Here is an 18,415-nt window from a genome sequence, read left to right on the forward strand (position 1 = left end):
TTCCAAATACATATTTGTATCCATAAAGTTCTACATAAATAGAGAAAACAATTAAATGTGATGCAGTACTTTCATTACAAAGTATTTAATTCACCGGCTTATTATATAAATAGGCATTACCACATGGATATGTAAGCCATTTTTTGTTGAACTTCCAGCAAATATAACAATTGTAATATACACTTCATATTACTGTATTTAAAAATAAATAAATAAATAAAAACTAAAATATAAAATAAATAATAATAATAATAATATATATATATATATATATATATATATATATATATATATATATATATATATCCTAGTACGTATCAAAATAGCATGGTATTACTATCGGATATATTTGGTACCACCGCAGCAGTACACACTAACAAACCTAAAATTTATTAAAACTTAATGATACATTAAACGCAACAAAAATAAGGTTAACCTTCTTTAACATTCTATTGTGTCAAAAGTAAACACAATTTTCCATCACATTTGGAGAAAAAAATAACAACATTTTCAGCAAATTAAAATTCAACCAGTGGAATACCAGGGGCACTTTTGCTACATTGTTCTCTTAGACAGCACTAACATTGAGTGACAGTTTCAACGCTTAAGACCTCACCTCAATGGACAAGTTGGAATGTGGTTATTAAAACAGTAGAAGGCTGGGTAGTAGTGGAGACTGGAGAATATTGCCTAGGAATAGCTCTTGAGTCCTATTAGGCTAATCGTGCTTAGCAAGGATATGAGTGAAATTGAGGAAGACCTCTAACGCAATGTGGAGGCGACATGCTCATGGTTACCCATACCTACAACTTTATCCAACTCACATGGCACCTCTTTAAAGCAATCTGTAGCTAAAAAAGAATCGAGGTGCACAGAGGCGGTTTTACCTAATTAGAAAAACCCATAGGCCACAATTCAAATTTGGTCTTAGAGGGCTAAATAATGACTGGTGGGCTCAGATGCCTAGGGTAATGAGATACTGTACAAAGACAAAACACACAATTAGCAACATGTGAACATTATGCCCACAGGGCTTTGCTTGCACCCCAGTTCTTATAGCATCTGTCAACATGTAAATACTTGAAAACTCGGTTTTGTGCAAGGAACAGTTTACTAATGAGTTTAGAAACAGACTAGCCCTTCCACAGACATATATTTTTGAAAAAGAAAAGTCAACCAAAAATGAGTCATTATTTTCCCACCTTTATGCCGCTCCAAATCCAAATACTGTTTTATTTTTTCAGTACAACAGAAAGGGAGAAATTCTGAAGAATATGCATGCTCCTCTTTTCCATTTAATGCATTTAATAGTGACCACAGCTTATAAGCTTCAAAAGGACAAACAGCACTATAAAAGTATAATAAAAGTAGTCCATTAAATATATTCTGAGTCTTTTGTAGCCATATTATAGCTTTGTGTAAGGAACAGCCTGAAATTTAATTTACTCACTGATAATGCCAGAGCTCACAAATCTCATTCGCACTCTTGTTCAATAAAAAGTGATACGTTTAAATGTGTTGCGCCATCTTTGTCATCAATTCCTCGCCATTGGTCAGGAAATTTCAGAGATGCAATGCAGGGGATTACTTTCAATTAGTAACAATTGAAATTTCAGTCAGTTCCTTTCACGAAGCTATCATCTGGCTTCAGAAGACTTGGAATATAGAGCACAAGTCATATGTAATACTTTTATTGTGTTTTTTTTTTTTTTTTTTTGCCAGCCATGATCACTATAACCTGTTGTTATAGGGTAAAAAGGAGCGTGTACATACTTTAAAATGTATCCTTTTGTTGTCAGAAAAAAAATACAAAAAATAAATAAATACAGCATACATGTTTAGAAGGACATGAGGGTGAGTAAATAATATAATTTTTCCTTTAAATTTTCCATTAAAAAACAAATCTATTCCCCCAGTTGTTTTAAGGGGGCCTTTAGGCTTTTTTAACCCTAATGCTACCTTTTTACTTTTTGGACGGTTATTATAAAACATTTGATTTAATCACCTTGAAAATGACAAATCAGGATTTTGTCTCAAAATTGGTTAATTTGCAACATTACAAAAGGTATTTGATGTTTTATCAAATTACATCAAAGTCAACTTTAGACGCGGTGACCTCATAAATATGTGACATTTTACAGTACTCAGTGGCTCACAGGTGTTTAGGAAAGTGCTGTGGTAGTTTTTGTAGTTATTTAGAGTTTTGGAAGAAAATAAAATCAAAAGTGCCTTTAACCTCGGGGGCCTTCTGCCCCGTTGTACCCTAAATATTTTTTCCATCCAAAGGACTTTGCTTTTGATACTAGTTTGATAAATTAATTGTTTGGCAAATATTCATGGTCTCTGTTACTTTGCTCCAGTAATTAGTCAATATTGCCATTTTAGCTGCATTTTCAATAATATTTTAGCTAACATTTTTCATGACTCAGTCTCTGCCCAATCCAGAACAAAATGTAATTACAGGGGAGATTGAGAATGTCTATACAGTGAACAAAGCATCAACGCATCAAGCATTCACTCGTAATTCACAAGTACCACAAAACAACCATTGACTATTTGTATTTAAGAGCCATTTGCAAAACAGATAAGCCAGCAAACAAACCTCTCAGGATAAATCGCACAATGTACAGCTGCCCTCCTGGCCCTCTGAAGAGGACAGTGAGAGAAGTGCAGGGGCACACACAATTCAACAGATATGGACAGAGTGTGCAATTACAATGATGGCATTCATGTGTGGCACGGGCAGAGTGATGCTTACCTGAGCAGTTCCATCAGTGGACCATTTAACATAACAGACACAGTGAAACAGACTGAGATTTCATATTTATTCAGGGACAAATAAGCCATCTTGCAAAGATACACTAATGCATTTTTCCACTCAAATGGTGCTGGTGGTAATCTCCAAAGAGAGTCTAATATACCTGGAGAGAGCTACAGTATATGTTGGCATCAGTTAGCATTCCCAGTCATCTCAATACAGTTGCTCAGCCTGCGTATGCTAAACAATCTACTTTAAAATAATATATATAATAATATATGTTGCTTGCTAATTTTGAATAGACGTCTATGGAGAAGGATACTTTGTCGTGCATAATTGTGTAATTACAGGGTCTACCAGTTGTGTTGGGTAGTAAGGGATTATATGTAATCTGGATTATTTAATCATATAACAAAAATCAAGTACTTGTAATTAGATTATATTACATTTTAAAATGTAAGTAATCAGATTAGATTTGCTTTTTATGGATTGCATGATTACATTTTTGATTACATTACAAATCAGCCAACAGCAATAACTAGTATGTTATTTACTTATTATGCTCCTCAATTTTAAAAGAGCGGTCTGATGTTATTTTTGGTGTTGTATTAAAATACGAGCGTCAGAGTTTCAGTCAAGCCCTCATACACCTATTTATAATTCAAGACACTCTTCTGTAAATACTAGTGCTGTCAGTCTATAATTTTTTTAATCGCGATTAATCGCATATTTTTTGGTAGTTAATCACGATTAATCAAAGATTTTAAGAAGTCTGACATTTGACACTATACTGTATATACTTCTTTTCATGTCAAAATGCATGTATTACTGTCTTAGGAAAGAAAACATTACAATATGTAAAAATATGCTTTATTAACATTTTACAAACAAAGCCTTCCACAGTATAAAGACAGAAATGCACTGAAATAGCACCAATTCAAGTAACATTAAACGTTTCCCAAAGTCTAAATTTCCCAAAAGTCTAGTTTGACTAGTTTAAATAACTAGTTTCCACATAGGTGGCATATTCATTGCAATGGGCATTAAATCTCTTAAACTCTCATCCTCCACAATAATAATCAGCCAGCAGACTGTGGCTATCTGCTTTCATACAGCAATCGTGAAACCGCGTTCAAGATTCGCATCAGTGCGTCAATGTCAGCGTCAAGCGGCGCTTTGAAATCCACATGAAAAGCGTTGCTAACAAAAACGTCTCATCCTGCGTTTTGGTGATAGATAAGACTTGACGAGCTTCTGTGGTAATTAAAATGCACCTTAGATAGGCTAAAAAATATTTGATTTCTGTGCCAAATCACAAGTTCCATCTGGGCTTGTTTTGTACATCAAATAGCACTAAGAGCTCCTTTCCCCATCATTTGATCACTGACACACTGTTGTGTGTGTTGTGTCTGTCAGTGTAATGACTCCGGGCGGACACATCGCAAAGGTTCCACCCTTATAGCCAGTGTTTATCCTGGTTTATGCTGTATTAACGTTAACAGCGTTAATCGCGATTAGGAAAAATTAACGAGTTACTTTTTTAATTAATTGCATGTGTTAATGTGTTAATTCTGACAGCTCTAGTAAAAACTTACGTTGCAAATAAATGTTTCAGAGGTGTCGTCACATGCAGCTTTGTTCGGCCGATGCATCAGGATAGCAGAAAAATGTCATAGACCTTATTTAGAGTAATGCCATATTTAATTTTTGACGGGAATAAAAGCGAGGCTGGGAGAGATAAGACTTACAGTCTCTTCAGTGGCATGCACTATATGAAGCTGTTTAAAGCTCCTAGATCAAATCTGATTTTCACAACTACTTGAAGTTTTTTTATTGACTGAAAAAAAAAATTACATATTATTTTTTCCATCATCTGAACAATAAACATAAATTTAAACAACAGCACAACCCACTGAAGAGTAAGTCTATCCCTCACATATTCATATTCATTCCTGTCAAAAATTAAATATGGCACTGCTGTGAATATGGTAAGACCACATCTTCTCAAGAATAATTATAAGGAGGTAAAAATGTTCAATTTCTCCATTTTATCCTGAGACATTCACTCATTATTGAGCCTGTGCTTGGCTGCGGGAACTGTGAAGCTTTTTTAGAACCAGCCCATGTTTTCACTGAACCTGAAACATTACCATGAACTTGACTAGACAGCCGAATGATGATGTAACTGACTGTCACAACATAAACTGCCCACAAACAAAGTGCACGTTTTGAAAACGTATTTCAACATTCAAATAAATTTAATTCAGTGTCTTAATCCCATTATGAGCTGGCCTGGATTTAACGGTCATTTAATGTTTTTATATTGTAACCGGTAAAGGATGGGCAAGGAGGAGGCGGGAACTGGCTGAACAGTAAACATAAAGTTTTAATGTCAAACTCAAACTTAAAACAATATAAAACAAACACAGACACACATGCAACGTGACCGTGTGCATCTCTGTCTCTCTCGAACTGGCGCCTCCGGCTCCCCTTTATCTTTCCCACTGATCAGCTGATTCAGCACTGGCCTTGCACCATCACAGCCCAGCCATGCCCTCCTCCTCATCACACTCCTCTCCCACCCGATTCCGGCAGGGGCACCACCGGTCTGACTAACTCCCCCTGCCACCCCCCCCCCCCCCCACCATCTCTGGAGGGGAGACGTTGCCCTTCCAGCCATTCTGTCAGCCGGTGGTCCACCCCGGGGAGAGACAAGGGGAGGCGTGGGAAGAGGGAAAGGGTGAGCGGAGACACAGAGAGAGAGAGAGAGAGATAGATAGAGAGAGAGAGAGAGAGAGAGAGAGAGAGAGATAGAGAGAGAGAAGAACTTGCTCGCTGGCTCCCGGACATGCTGTCGCCCGGCCCTCAACCACTCCTCCGCCTTCTGGTGGATGGCAGCGAGTTCTCTGGCCCCTGGCCGACGGTAGCGGTTCCTCCGGCTCTCGGCAGCCAGCAACAACCCCTCCGTGCCCAGGCAGACAGCCGTGGCTGCTCCCCTGGCGGATGGTAGCGGCGAGGATTCCGTGACAACGCATCCCTCCTCCCTCCCGGGTTTCGGCACCACTGTAACAGGTAAAAGGATGGGCAAGGAGGAGGCAGGAACCGGATGAACAGTCAACATAAACTTTAATGATATAGATGAACTTAAAACTTCATAAAACATAAGGACACAGACACGCATGCAGCACGGCCGCATGCACTCTCTCGAACTGGCGCCTCCGGCTCCCCTTTATCTCACTCTCCTGCTGATCAGCTGATATAGCACCGGCCATGTACGGCCCGGCCACGTCCTCCTCCTCATCACATATATATATATATATATATATATATATATATATATATATATATATATATATATATATATAATACAATTCATAGTCCTCAAGTCACACATATACATTAACAAAATAATTTTGTATCTGATGGACAGGGAAAATAAAATGGTTGGAGTAGCTGAGCAGCATGACAAAAATTTGTTGAAAGCATCAGTCAAATTAATGCATGTAGCAACACGCCTTATCAGGTGCAGAAATATTCATCGACAATGCTGGAACTTGTGGGCACAGTCTAGTTGTATACCATCTACTGATATTTTGTTCTGTATTTTTACCAGACAGTGTGGCCCCAAATCCCTTTCCCTCTATGCCCTTTTACCCCATTGTCATTTAAAATTTGGGGTAAGAGAACAAGTAAAGTTATCTTTCCCGCTGGGCTGCAGACCCACCGTTAGGGGCCCATGAACTAATTAGGGACTCACAGAGAGTTCGGCGATGCTGAGGCCATGAACCAGTGAGGAACGCAGTGGGAAACCAGGCATGCCCCGTCACAGCACACCCCCACCAGCTGTCACTTCATCCAAGTTCAGATTAATGTCAATGCTTTTGTGCCTTTGTCAGCAGCAATACTCACAAACTACTGCTGACTTCATCTAACACTGCCATTCCAAAGCTCTACAGTATCAGTACCATGTCTGATATTACCCAGATGAGAATGTACAGCTCTGTTTCAAAACTTAGTGAGCTGCCTTTCTGTCTACTGCTGCTGTGACAAGCAAGCACATGTATGATTGCTACATACTAAAAGAAGTTCAGCAATGAAACGCATGTTTTTCTTAAAAAAAAAAAAAAAAAAAAAAAAACAGGAGGATAAGTATTCTGGGACATTTATATGATTCATCGCATTTGTTAGCTTGAACATCAATTGCAAACATATTTTTACAATAGAATTTGGCATTTTAATCCACCTACACAACTGCTTTGGCTCAAAACCAGCTCGAGTGTTGAAAAAGCTAAACAGGGTTTGAGAAAAAGCAGTTATGTAGGCAGATTACAATGCTGACTTCTTTTGTAAAATTGAAGTGCTTTTCAGAACCCCTAACCCAGTGTTAAATGTCCTGGTTACTTTCGTAACCTCCGTTCCCTGATGGAGGGAACGAGATGTTGTGTCGATGTAGTGACACTTGGGGTCACACTTGGGAGCCCCAAACACCTCTGCTTTTTGAAAAAAGGTCAATGGGAATTGGCGAGTGGAATTTGCATGCCACTCCCTCGGACATACGGGTATAAAAGGAGCTGGTATGCAACCACTCATTCAGATTTTGTGCTGAGGAGCCGAGACAAGGTCCCGGCCATTAGTTCAGTGTTGTGGTAAGAGGGACACAACATCTCGTTCCCTCCATCAGGGAATGGAGGTTACAAAAGTAACCAGGGTGTTCCCAATCTGTCACTCACTCGACGTTGTGTCGTTGCGATCAAACTGGTGTGATCTGCATTTGTGCTGCTGTTTACCAGGGGAAAATGACACGTATGTCATAATGAAATAGCTGCTAAAATAGTATTTTCAACATCAAATTATCTTTATTTTTTTATGTTACAAACATTAAAATAATCACAAAATAAAAGTTTAAAGCCATTACCGTCTGAACTGGCTGCTCTGATGCAGCGCTTTTTAAAAAAAAATATTTTTTTACATTAAGCAAATAATGCATAAACTAGTTAGTCCACTTGAGCCTTCTCCAATTCCGTCCATCACTCATTCTCACCACTTCCGATGCAACAAAGTGGAAGGGTTGGTTTTTAGAATCCCATGCAGCATCGCAATGTACTGTAAACAACATGGCGGCGCACACACCGACAATCGTGTTCATAATCACATCTACCATAATCAATCATTATAAACATTGTAAAATCACATTAAATGTTTAATAAAATTAAATGTCTTCCTCCAGTATCTCTGCTGTGAAGTGTAAGCAAGTTGGCTCATCATGTATCATTAGGCTATTTGTTAAAATTCAGGGTACAAAGTTTGCCAATAGGGATATAGGGAGAGTTGATCAATACCATGTCCTCTACCAATAATAGATAAAAACAAATCTGTATTAAAGACCCCATGCATGAAATATGGACTTTTCAAGCCGATAAACGATGTCCTGAGATCACCCATCAAGCTCTACAGTTTTATTTTCTAAAAAATAAACCAGTTCAACACAGGTAACCACTTTTGCTTCATTTCTTTGATGGCTCAAATGTATGCTCAAGTCAATTTTTTGTTTTGACCATTTGTGAACCGCGTTAAACTCCGTCTCATTTACCATGCTTTGTGGGTATGACTTTTTTGCCATGTCATCACCATTCATAGCTAAACAACCAATGTGTCTATGATTAAATTACTACTAGAGCACAAAATTGTTTACAAGAGCACAAAGTTCTTCATAAATCTAGCCTCTTAATTTTGCTCTCAATGTGCACCAGATTTATGCATTTAACTTAAAAATGTACAACATTTTCTTAAAGGGTGAGCATGCCCCCATACCCCCCTAGAAGGTCCAAGGTCCACCCACCACAGTCTCACAAAATCCTGTGGTAAACACTGTGGAAATGTTTCAATTAGTTCCCCAGATTGTTCTTGACAAAACATGACAAATTATGAGATCTATTACCTGTCAAAAAGACAAGGTTGCAGTAGTTCAGTATTTGTAAAGGAGCAAGCGATCATGTGTCGGGCTACGAAAAAAGAGTAGAATATACAGTATTTCCGTGTTGCGTTGCTCGCTTCCAGTATTCGGATGACCAAATACAATCTTGCGTCGGTAGTTATAGTAAGAACATAAATATGTGCATCCTCACCGGGCACTAGGTGGCCGCTTATAATGCCTATAGGGCAGCCCGGGCTTCCGCGAAGTAATTCACATAAATTATATCAAAATGTAAAATTTTTGAATGTTGAATTTCAACCTTAATGAGAACACAATGAGCTCAAGGGAGGGAAATGTAATATATTTTCTCATTCAAATTTATTTTGAGAAAAACAATTTTGACCCTTTGCCTTCTCTGAGAAATCACCACTGAGTACATTATTTAGCTCCAGATTCAAAAAGATAACGACTGAAAAGGAATCTAACTGTCAGGCAGTCATTTACTTTACCTGAACATCAGTAAATTTACTAGTTGTCTGCCCTGGCTGATAGATACAAGCAATCTGTGTTACCTTGAAATGTCCGGTCTGAATGATTATTCTGACTGGTTTGTTGGCCTTAACCTCATAACACCTCCCTATAGGGCATCATTCTTGTATAACCTAAAACAGTATTATCACCACTTTAATCCACATCGACAGCCCTGTCAAAACACTGGAAGGATGCATTGTCTGAACACTGTGAATAGTCATAGCATGGCATGGATTTGGATTTTAGAAGGCAGATGAAACACCATTAACTGGATTTGGGTTTTTATGAAACCCCCAATTTCAGCATGAGTAAATTCTCAATAAAAATTTTAACAGATAAAATTGCAAATAATGACTGTTCTCAAACAGGATTCCCAAACACATCCAAATATCTTTTTGTGCTTTCAAGCAAAGTAAAGTTTTGCAATACTTGTGATATTTTGATTCTTGTTGAATTCTATGTTGGTATTTGGTTCTTGTTGAAGTCATGCAAACCAACGGACAAGAATCTGCTTTTATGGTGGAAAGGAAATGCAAAGTGGTACGAGACACTCGGAAGCTCATCAGACCAGTATGTGTATGTGTGTACCTGAACAAAAAGCTAACTTTCTTTACTCGTTTTTCTGAATAATAATAAAATTGGATAACCTTTATGAAGACTTTTTAAGAGTTTATATATGTAAATTAACCTAAGGCTGTCAGTACTTGTTTGTAGTATGTAAGCTCCACATAAGTGCAAATGTTTTTTACTGTTATTTTAAATATATATTTTTTATTAATGCATATTGTTTTTTAATTTTTATTGCTTTACATTAGGAAAAGCATAGTTTGTTAAAGTTCGCATATTTTGAAACCATTTATTTTAAACTGACATCTTAATTTATGAGTAATCGATTACTTCTTTTTTGTGGACTAGAGTACTCAACAACAAAACTACTTTAAAACGCCCATCCCTAGGTTCTACATTTTGGTAAAATTTACCATCAAAAGTGAATCTTGGTGCCTAAAGTTTTGTTTTCTCCATAACTCCATTAAACCACTAAAACAAAAATATTTGGAACAAAATCAGTGTGTGCATGGTTTAGTGACAGGTGCCATTTAACTAACAGACACAGAGCCTAGCTCAAATAAAATCCTGAGTGACACAGTGACATGCGTTGCTTGTCACAAATATGCAGGGAAAAACAGCTAAATAATACCACTGTCATAAGGACTAAAATATCATTTTAATAAAAACAATGCAAAATACATTTTTAAAGAGTTAATTTTGGACCTTGCATATTTGTTTTCAAATCTAGTATAAATATAACACATCTATGTCACTTCCACATGACATTCACTTTTGAAGGAGGAAGACAAATCCAGAGAGAAAAAAAAAATTGCTATCATTGTCTACCTTCATATTTGCAACACAACCATATTACCTAACATCTCAAAAATATGTTTTCGAGTTTTATATACCTGGTCATTTTGGCTGCCACATATGACCTTGTCTAATATTATGTATCTTACGCATACACAGAAAACACACACAGTTAATATATTTATAGAGACCCTTATAGGTGTGATTAGGAGTGGCTGTGTGCCAACCATGACCGCTGAATGCCTGACACATCCCGACAATGTGCACACTTCAGCAACTACATAACAATGGTGCCTCATAAATCATTAGTACGGTAGACAGGGGACTGTTATAATAGTCAGTGATTGTACTTATTACCTGTAACATTGAGCCTGAAGACAAAACATAAATAAACATAAAATAATCATTTAATTAAATAATAATTATAAAATAATAATAATTATTATTATTATTAGACTATTATTATGAAAAGGCATACACAAGGCATATTATATTAAAAGAAACTATAAATGTAAGAGTAACATTTAACGCGCTTATGGTTTAAGCCCCGCTCACACCAGGCTCTATCCGAATACAGAGACAGGTACAGATAATTTTGTCATATGAACAAATACCAATACAGATATAGATAATGGCATCACTGCACACCTCTGGTTTGTATATTCCTACCATTGAAACAATTCAAGCTTGAAGTACATGTAACTTTGTTTTTTTATGAGCCACGTCAGCATGATATATTGATATATGCGATTAATTGCTACATCCCTTGTAATAATGTAATAATAACTTGTTCCATTTTGGTATGTAAAGCCAACTTATCACAATCCAATCAATTTCCAACAGATCAACTCAAGTTCTACTTATTTCTAATTGAATATCCTGCTGCAATACAAAGTTTCGAAGTTAGCCAGAAAAGTACAAAAGACTTGACATCAGACAATGTAGAAGTTATAAATGTTTTGATTTGAATGTAGGCTTTTATGATCTGGAGCACACTTTTCTGTAATTTCTGTCTGCCGGAATCCATTAGCAACCCACTTGCAGTTATTTTCAGGTTACTTGCAGATTTTTTGTCTGCCTGCAGCAGACAATTTTCAGTCTATATTATTTCTCATTGTCCCATTAACTAAAAATCTGGGGAGAGTGTAACACAGCGTGCAGAGGTTTTAGAAATTTGAAGCTTCGATTCCTCTAAACCTAATCCTCTATGATCCACTTTTCTAATCACACACAGCAATAAATGTCATAACTATGATCTCATTAGAGAGTTACTGTTAAGTAATGGAAAGATTTAACAGATTAAGATGCAAGCACATAAAAATTATTGATGTGTTTAGCATACACTAATTTATAATAGGCTATTTTCAACTTAATTTACCTCATCTGTTACATGCTGTAAATTACCATGACAATAATTTTTACTCCTCTCTCAGTATGTAAAATGGTGAATGCTGCAAAATATGTGTGGTGATGGGGGCATGGCCGTGTGTGTGTCTGTGGGAGACAGGGATTGGTGTGGCAGATCAAGCTGGTTGACATAAATTCTAACAGCTGTTTCTCATTACAGAGATAGCGGAGAGACGCCTTAAAACAAACCTTTGGGTTGGTGTAACGATTTAATAAAACCCTGAAAAACATGATCCGTAAGTTCATACACGAGGATGCTAGGAATTGGGATAAGTGGCTCGAACCCCTGTTATTTGCAGTGCGAGAGGTCCACCAAGACTCCACAGGGTTTTCCCCATTTGAGCTGCTGCCTGGGCATCGGCCATGCGGTGTGCTCGATGTCATACAGGAAGTTTGGAAGGGGGAACCTTCAAACAGTAAAAACAAAATTCTTGATTTTTGAACTTCATACTTTGGGTCAATTAACACAGGGGAAACTGCTCCAAGCTCAGGAACGTCAAAGCCGGCTGTATGACAGGGCACTCTACAACGAGAATTCGCACCAGGAGATAAGTGCTTGTATTACTGCCCACCTCAAGCTCTAAATTACTCGCCAAGTGGTAAGTGCCCTTTGAGGATGCACGGCGATTTGGAGATCTCGATTATGAAGTTAAGCGAACGGATGGGGCAGAGCATGTCAAGTTTACTATCTCAACCTCCTAAAATCATGGAGGGAGGCAGTCCCTGTGGCACTGGCAATGGTAGTTCCTGAGAAGGTGGAGCTTGGGCCAGAGATAACGCTCAAACCTAATCAGCTCACCCTGGTCCCGTGTGGTAGCCAAGTTGCAAGCAGAATTCGCAGACGTGTTCTCGCCTCTCCCCGACCGCACGAACCTCATAGAGCACCACAGAGACCACTCCGGGGGTGGTGGTTCATAGCCGCCCCTATCACCTTCCTGAACACAAAAAAGGTAGTTCAGGAAGAATTAGAGGCAATGCTCGAGATGGGTGTACTAGAAGTGTCACACAGCGATTGGGCCAGCCAGGTGGTTCTGGAACCTAAGAGCGACGGGACGGTCCAATTCTGTGTGACTATCGAAAAGTGAATGCTGTGTCTAAATTTGACATGTACCGAAAGCCCCGGATTGACGAATTGCTCGATCTGTTGGGTATGGCTCAATTTTATTCAACACTGGATTTAACAAAGGGTTATTGGCAAATCCCCTTACCTCCAATCTCCCAAGAAAAAACTGTGTTTTCCACACTGTTCGGTTTACACCAATTCGTGACCCTTCCATTCGGTTTGTTCGGCGCCCCTGCAAGTTCCAGTATCTCATGAACAAAATTCTAAGGCTATATACGGCATACGCCGCTGCTTATCTAGATGATATCGTCATTTATAGTAATGATTGGCGGCAGCACATGCAACATCTGAGAGCTGTCCTGAGATCACTGCGGTGGGCGGGGCTCATGGCCAACCCAAAGAAGTGCGCAACTGGCGGGTGGAATTTCGGTATCTGGTGTTCCAATTGGGCCATGGACAGGTGCGTCCCCAAATTAACAAAACCACATGTGGTATGTGGTGATGGGGGAGTGGTTGTGTGTCTGTCTGCAGGAGAGTGGGAGTGGTGTGGCTCGTCAAGCTGGTTGACGTAATTTCTAACAGCTGTTTCTCATTATAGTGATAGCGGAGAGACGCCTTAAAACAGCCGAACACGCCAGAGGAAGGCAGAGAGAGAATGACACCAGAGTGCAGTGACTGCCATGCCTTATTGTGTGTTTTATTATTATTATTATTATTATTATTATTCTTATTGTTGTGAAGCTGAAGTATTCGAAAGTTATTGAGAGTTTTTGTTGCTTTGAACATATAAATAAGAAAGCCGTGAGAAGGCTGCACTTAAACGAACTGAAAGCAGAGAATAAAAGCTACCTGAAGCTTGTCACTGCTTTCCCGAACCTGAAGATCCATTACAACATGTTAAGAACATGTCTAGGCAGTGGCATGCAAAGAAAGGGGGCAGCAGGGCATTTAGCCTTTCGTGCCTTTTTTCGTTGATTTAAAATACTATTTGTATTAATCCTAACAGCCATTGTAGCCAAGTAGATAAAAAATGTTTAATAAAATTAAAATTTTCACTAAATGAACACAAGAAAGAATGGTATTTAATTAATAATATAATAAATATAATTTATATGAACCAATACAACAATATAGTAATACAAAGGCAATGTTTCCTACATACAGCATATTTTTATACAACACATTTTGTAAATGAACAGTGTGCAAAAACAACAACTTTACTGTAGCTGAATATTATTTATTATTGTCCAGTCAAGTTTGGTATTATAATATGATGCTGAATTAGTATTATTAATTTGAGGGCTTGTTTTATACAATAGTAATATATTTCTGTCGTATTGATAGTGAACTGCAGAGTCATTGTGTATTTCACAGTTTATAATGTTCCTCATTACAAACCCGGTGAAACGCTGTCACCTCCTCCATTTCTGTGATACTACGTCACGTTTTTAGATTTATATAATAACTTTAAGCGGCCTCAAATGTTTGGAATTGCACGAATGGGTGAACCTGCAGCACTTCACAATGCACGTGAACAGTATATCCACACGTGAACAGTATATCCACACGTGAACACAGAACACACAATTGCATGATTTGTGTGGTGGTTAACACCACTACTGCTGTAAATTAATAAAAAATAAAAAATACTAGACTGTTTTGCATTCTGACATTGCACACTTGCGGTGTATACAGCTTTATTAATAATAATTGAAGTGGTTTAAGTCTAGATAGAAATTCAATACATCTTGTACAGAATACTGTCATAAACTGAAGGAGCTCTCCGAATCAGCCAAAGCCAGTTTACTTTTTCTTTAAACTAATAAGCCATTTCAAAGGATTGGTGTAATTTCTCTTCCCACCACTAGGGGGTGTATATATGTTTATGCTAAGCCATATAAGGAAGGTTATATGGGGTTACGGGTTGATGCAGGCGAGGTCAAACAAACTTTTTTGACTGTGAGCGAGAGTGTTAGCATGAACGGAGTTGCCGTGAATGGAAAATTAAGTGCAAATTTAGACCTGGAATTATGAAATACATGTTTTTGTTTATATTACCGAAGTTGTGAAAGAAATGGACAATAAATGGATTGGCATATCCAACTTTATCTCCAAGGTATGGACATTTTTTGCGCTTTATTTTGAGTTATCTATTCAAGGCTACAAGCACGCTTCAAAAACCGACAAGCCAACTGGATTTACCTTGTGTCACTACATTTAGTCAAAAAAGTTTGACTCTGGTTGGAACTAGTTTTGGATTTGTTGGGCTTTAAATCAGCATTGATGGATTGAATCGGGTCAGATTGGAGACTACAGGACAAGTCAACTGATCTGCATAGAGATGTTCACTAACGCCCGTCGCGTGGATTTTTTGTTAAGAACTACGGTGTACAATTTAAAAACTATTTTGTGGATTTTACTGTGGATTATAGCTGTGGGCTCGATTGTGGATTAATAGGACTATGGAGTCAATATGATGCCTTATATATTTGCAAAAAAAAATAAAATAAAATATTGCAAAAGATAAAGCTGTATAATTACAAAAAACAATGTAAATTGTAAACGACACCCAAGAATTGAGATCCTTTTTTAATCTGCAGCAGACTTCTGGCATACATTTTTTTGCAACAAGTATTTTTTTCTTTGCGGTGCTCCTTTTAATGTTTGCAGTACCTCTTTCCCTTTGCGCTTCATTTCTTTTTGCGCTTCATTATGTGTCACTGTTTGGACATAGGGCGGAGTTATGAGTATGATGACATCGCAAGGGGTGTGGCTTATTCACGAGGTCAAGGAGCATGTTCAGTTTACATGCACCATGAGGCCCACTAACTTCAAAACAAGCGGATGCGATCAGCAGAAAAATGTCACTTTGATTTAAGTTTTGTCTCATTTTCTCTCATTTCTAACCAAGAATAATATCACTTAATGTTAAAAGCTGAAAAAAAGCTCATTTTAGGGTGAAAGTCCTGGTTACGGTGCTTTTGTGCTTCATGTAGCTTTTTAGCTAATATCACTGGCCTGTGTCGTTTGAAGTTACAGTCTGCTATTTTCACCTTAACTAGGTTTTTAAAAACTCATTTTTACATATTGGGAAGTATGTGTTTGTGCCATTAAAGCATTGATTACAGTTCTTACTGTTACCTGTCTGATAAAAACGTATGATTCCGTGTAAGGAGCTGTTACTTTAAGTGCAACATAACACGGTAACACTTTATTTTAATTGTCCCAAATAGATATTTAACTGACTATAAGTGACATATCAACTGGCTTGCTATAGCTAGTAAACAGTGTTTCAACAAACATTCAGTAGACTTTCACTAGCCTGTATATACATCTCTATTAATGACCTACTTACATTATTGTCGAGAACATCACTTCATTAAAAGGTCATTAATAAAGATCTATACACAGGCTACTGAAAGTCTACTGAATGTTTGTTGAAACACTGTTTACTAGCTATAGCAAGCCAGTTGATAAGTCACTTATAGGCAGTTAAATATCTATTTGGGACCATCAAAATAAAGTGTCACCCATAACACAACATAATCTTTATGTTTTATTTTTAAATGTTCTTAATAAAAAAAATAAGGCATTAATGCAGAAGAACAGCAGTATAATTTTACAGCATTATTGTGTTTTCTTTAGCACTTTCGTATGTTTTTGTGGTAGACCAATCCGATGTTACTCATTAGGAATACTTATGTATATTAACCCTGTAAACAATGTGTATTCCAGTTATTTACTGAGGAAGTATATGGCTGTGAGGTACAAGAAGACCAAAGAATTTAGAGTATACTTAATGGTGATCCCTGCTCCTTATCACAAGATGATGAAAACAGTTGTGGGGCTTTTGTGCTACTGGTGAGGCATGACAATGCTTCGTGGCCACAATCTTGTTTCTTTGTGTAATATTTTCCTTTCAGTAAAGGAGTGTATTTTATGTATAAATGTAAATATTTTTATTTGACAAGAATGCTCTTGCACTGACTAGATTATTGACAACGGACACGACCACACACAAAATGCCAGAGCACCAGCTGTCATGTTGTATACCAGTGTGTGTAAAGTGTACCCAAATTGATTGTCTTTTGTAGTAACATGCACAACAATTTATACTATTTTACAAGATACTAAATGTTTTTAATAATTTATAAATAATACTTTAGCAAACAGACTTGCTTTGAGTCATTTTTGTGTTGTTTAAAAACTTACCTAACCTCAAATGCCTTGGTAAAACACAGAATAAGAGATTTATGATTTTAAAGGGATTAGATAATCAGAAACATTAATTCTGTCATTTACTTACTCTCATGTATTTTCAAACACATATGACACTCTTCCATGGAACCCAAAAGATGTTAGGCAGAATGCTAGAGACTGGCAGCCTCAGTCACCATATACTTTTATTGTATGGGGAAAAACAGCGCTGACAATTTTCAAAATGTATCATGTTCCACTGAAGAAAGTCACCAGTACATGAGGGTGAGTAAACAATGACAGAATTGTCATTTTTGAGTGCACTAACCTTTTAATGTAGCCAAAAAAAGACAATGTTGCTAATTTTGTCAAATTTTATAACACTTTCATTTGAAGACATGGAAATATTACTGAAAAGTCTGACAACCACCACAGAGAAGAATTACTGATGAATTATGTTACACACTTAAAAATGTATCCTGTGTTGGAGCTGGGACCACAGTGTTTGAGAGCAGGTGAGTCAAGTGCTCAAAGTTGATGGGCAGTTCACAGGGGAAACATCTGAAAAAGATAGCAAGAACCAATAAGTCAACCATCACTGAACATGATGAGAGTAATATAAGACTGGTCTGCCATAACAAACAAAATAATACTAAATATAAATATAATATACTAAAGATAATGTGTTTTATTAAATAAATTAACAAATGTGAAACCCAATTCTTGCACAAACTCTAATTTAGAGTATTAATTTATGGTATATGTTCTTCAGGAATTGTTATTCATATTTCATAAAGGCACTTCTATAGCTATACCACTGTTCTTCTGCATTAATGCCTTATTTTTTTATTAATAACATTTAAAAATAAGACAAACACATACTTCCCAATATGTAAATAGGAGTTTTTAAAAACCTAATTATGGTGAAAATAGCAGACTAACAGCAAATGACACAGGCCAGTGATATTAGCTAAAAAGCTACATGAAGCACAAAAGCACTGTAACTAGGAATTTCACACTAAAAATGAGCTTTTTTCAGCTTTTAACATGAAGTGATATTATTCTTGGTTAGAAATTAGAGAAAATGAGACAAACCTTAAATCACAGTGACATTTTTCTGCTGATCGCATCCACTTGTTTTGAAGTTAGCGGGCATCATGTTGCATGTAAACTGCACATGCTC

At 37.2% G+C, this 18,415-nt stretch overlaps 1 protein-coding gene across 4 annotated transcripts in view; it reads right to left on the reverse strand.

Moving 5' to 3' along the window:
• The window catches only part of gcgra (glucagon receptor a), a 118,625-nt gene that overhangs the window by 47,669 nt on the left and 52,541 nt on the right, over positions 1 to 18,415 (reverse strand). The window contains exons 1-2 of one of the 4 annotated variants that reach the window (XM_051716476.1): positions 18,328 to 18,394; positions 17,699 to 17,793 (exon numbers count right to left, since the gene is read on the reverse strand). The exons of 2 other annotated variants lie outside the window; for them this stretch is intronic. The gene's annotated coding sequence lies outside the window, so the exon portion shown is untranslated. Of the gene's footprint in view, positions 1 to 17,698; positions 17,794 to 18,327; positions 18,395 to 18,415 lie in introns of those variants that run through there. One more of the 4 variants, XM_051716474.1, reaches the window with a different exon arrangement.

This window comes from Myxocyprinus asiaticus, chromosome 14 (assembly GCF_019703515.2).
Source record: "Myxocyprinus asiaticus isolate MX2 ecotype Aquarium Trade chromosome 14, UBuf_Myxa_2, whole genome shotgun sequence".
Classification (NCBI taxonomy): Eukaryota; Metazoa; Chordata; class Actinopteri; order Cypriniformes; family Catostomidae; genus Myxocyprinus; species Myxocyprinus asiaticus.